Here is a 3,440-nt window from a genome sequence, read left to right as displayed (position 1 = left end):
AATGTGCTGTGGACTCTGGATGGGACCTTGGAACAGAAAAAAATAGAGTAGAAAAAATGGTGAAATCTGAAACAAATCTATCGTTGATAGCATTGTACCAAGGTTGTTTTTTGATGATGGTTCCATGGCTATATAAGATAACCATGTCACCAAGGTGGGGTGGGTAACAGAGGGGAAGCCAGGTAAGGGGTGTAAGAGGGAGGGCTGTAGCATATCTGCAAGTTTTCTGTAAGCCTAAAATTCTCTCAAAAATTTTCTAAGGCTCATCACGGTCAAATCTGGCAGTTATTTTTCACTGAACACTAGGTTTGGACAGAGAAAGAAATGAAAATAAATATAGAAGTTATTATTAAAAGTGGAATTGTTGTTCAAAGGATAGCACTGCATGTCATCTTTTGAGTCCTCTTTCCCCACCATGACCCAAGGCCTGTCAGGTGTCTGAATTTCTTAATTCTCCCCAGCCCTCCAGGCTTCCTTTAATGAAGGTAAATCTCTACCTTCTCCTCTGCCAGGGACTCCCTTGCACCAGCTAAAACCAGAAGTTAGTGTGGGACTCTGGAGAAAGGGAGCCTCTAAAAACTCATAGAGACTCCTTTGCAGACTACTGGCAAGAGTGACCAATCAGGAGGGAAGAAAACGAAGGCACACAACATGGAAATGGAGTGGGGCAAGTTGCCTCTGACCTCTCAGCCGGGGAAAGGGAAAAAATCTATAAAATTCAAAAGGCCCGGTCGTGGCCACTCAACACAATCTTTATTCTGTGAGAGAAAGGGGGGGGGCCCACACAGGGTATCAAAGACTGAGAGCCCACGTTATCTCCAGTTTTTACTCAAAGAACTCAGCATATTTGGGTGTTTTTTTTTTTTTTAATCTCCCCCTTTCATTTATTGTCTCAGAGTAAACACTTGTGATTCATAAATGCCTGAGGAGTGATTCAGTATTCTCCTGTTCAAACCAGCAGAGGCCACATCAAACAATAGACCGCAAGGTGTTATTAATCATTAAATAGGCACATATAAGAACACTTGGGTGAGGGAGCCATTTTTCTTTTCTTTCTTTCTTTCTTTTTTTTTTAAGAGCAAACCTTGAGTATGACCTATTCAATTAAAAAAAAAAGTGATATTTTTGTTTGTTTATTTGGCCTTTGGTTTGAAGGGGAGGGTTGTTTTTTGTTTCCCTAGAAAGAGTCAAATTCAAGGTGAAAAGGGCAAATATTTCAGGTGGGAAAAATGTTCCTTCCTTTGGAGTCTTCCTTCAGCCATCAAACAATGGCCTGAGTTTCAGATTGCAGCACTCATTTTTTTCCACATTCACGTGCTCAAGAAAAAAATGGATGTTCTCAGCCATGGGTGGTCAGTGCAAGAGTCCCCCACAGCATTGCTATGCTGTAGCTGTAACCTGGATGTAAACTCACAGGTGGGGAAGCTTGAAGTATACCTGCTCTGTCAAAGAAGAAACCAAGTCATGTCAAACATGCCTCAAGTACAACCATCCAACCATCACAAGGACCCCCCTTCTGACTCTCCAGTTGCCTATATACACTGAAAAGGAAAAAAGGGTGGCAGAGAATCAGAGGGGTTAGATAGCATCACCAACTCAAGGGACATGAATTTGAGCAAACTCCAGGAGATAGTGAAGGACAGGGAAGCCTGGCGTGCTGCAGTCCATGGAGTGGCAAAGAGTCAGACATGACTTAGCAACTGAACAACATCAACAAAGTTCCTCTAGATTCAAAACCGGGGCTTCTCCCTGTATAGAAGGTAGATCAATGGCATCACCTTCCAAAGATGGAGAAATGCTAAAACATTAGTGACTTAAAATAACATTTCTTGGAAATTCCCTGGCAGTTCAGTAGTTAGGACTCCAAGCTTCCACTGCCAGGTGGCACAGGTTCAATTCCAGGTCAGGAACTAAGATCCCACAAGCCACAGTGCTGCTGCTGCTGCTGCTGCTGCTGCTAAGTCACTTCAGTCGTGTCCGACTCTGTGCGACCCCATTGACGACAGCCCACCGGGCTCCTCCATCCCTGGGATTCTCCAGGCAAGAACACTGGAGTGGGTTGCCATTTCCTTCTCCAATGTATGAAAGGGAAAAATGAAAGTGAAGTCGCTCAGTCGTGTCTGACTCTTAGCGACCCCATGGACTGCAGCCCACCAGGCTCCTCTGCCCATGGGATTTTCCAGGCAAGAGTACTGGAGTGGGTTGCCATTGCCTTCTCCGACAAGCCACACGGCAGGGACCAAAAAAAATTTCTTCTTAGGAAGCTTTTTTGATAAAAGATACCTAAATAGACAGATGAACAATCTAGGACCTACCATCATAGACCCAAAGAATTACAATGGCCACATGTCCCATTTTTTATGCTAATTGTCCTGACATAATTGTTAATAGCATTAGCTTTCACTCTCTAAAGTGTTTCAGTTTAGACCATAAATTATACAGTCATCTATAAGAATCTGCTAGATCAAGAAAGGTCTCAGGTATTCATTTTTCCCACCCATCTTATCTCATGGAAGTGTGACTGGGATCCAGGGAGGGCCTGCCAATGTTTACTCTTTTGGATGGAGTGTCCCTCTACAGCCGTTCCTCATCCTTCCAGTGCTGGGGGAGGGGGAGTGAGTCATCCATACATCCTGTGTGCCTGGTCCCTGACGATATCCCTGCCTCCATCCAGAACTCTCCTTGCCACAGGCCTGCTCTGTGTCATGCTTAGTCATTCAGTCATGTCCGACTCTTTGCGACCCCACTGACTGTAGCCCTCCAGGCTCTTCAGTCTATGGGGATTCTCCAGGTAAGAGTACTAGAGTGGCTTGCCATGCACTCCTCCAGGGGATCTTCCTAACCCAGGGATTGAACCCAGGTCTCTCACATTCAGGTGGATTCTTTACCGTCTAAGCCACCCAGAAAGCCCAAGAATACTGGAGTGGGTAGCCTATCCCTTCTCCAGGGGATCTTCCCAACCCAGGAATCAAACCAGGGTCTCCTGCATTTCAGGCGAATTCTTTACCCGCTGAGCTAACAGGTAAGCCCCTCTACAGGCCTGAGGTTCTAATTATTCCAGACAAGACTACACCAAGGTTGGCATTTTCCTGAAAACAAAGCCACAACCAGAGTGCTCAGGTGGTAGAGACCCTCCTTCCTGGAAAAGAAGGAGCCAGCTAACTTTTTAGGTTTCTCCTGGTCCCATAGCCTGTGATTCATAAAAGACTGGCTGAAGCTTTTGGTTTGCCAAATACCCACGGACCAATTTATCACAGTAGTTGTTCATCCATTTCTTTGAGAATATTAACATATTCTGAATATTTTTAAGTGAATGAGTGTCTATCTTATATGTCAGATATAAATACATGGCATATATATAGCAATATATGGCATATACATACATATGAATGATAAAAGCAGCTGAGAATTTATATTTGTGTTTACAATATACCAGGTAC

Source organism: Capricornis sumatraensis, chromosome 1, assembly GCF_032405125.1.
Source record: "Capricornis sumatraensis isolate serow.1 chromosome 1, serow.2, whole genome shotgun sequence".
Lineage (NCBI taxonomy): Eukaryota > Metazoa > Chordata > Mammalia > Artiodactyla > Bovidae > Capricornis > Capricornis sumatraensis.
Note: the sequence above shows the minus strand (reverse complement) of the source record.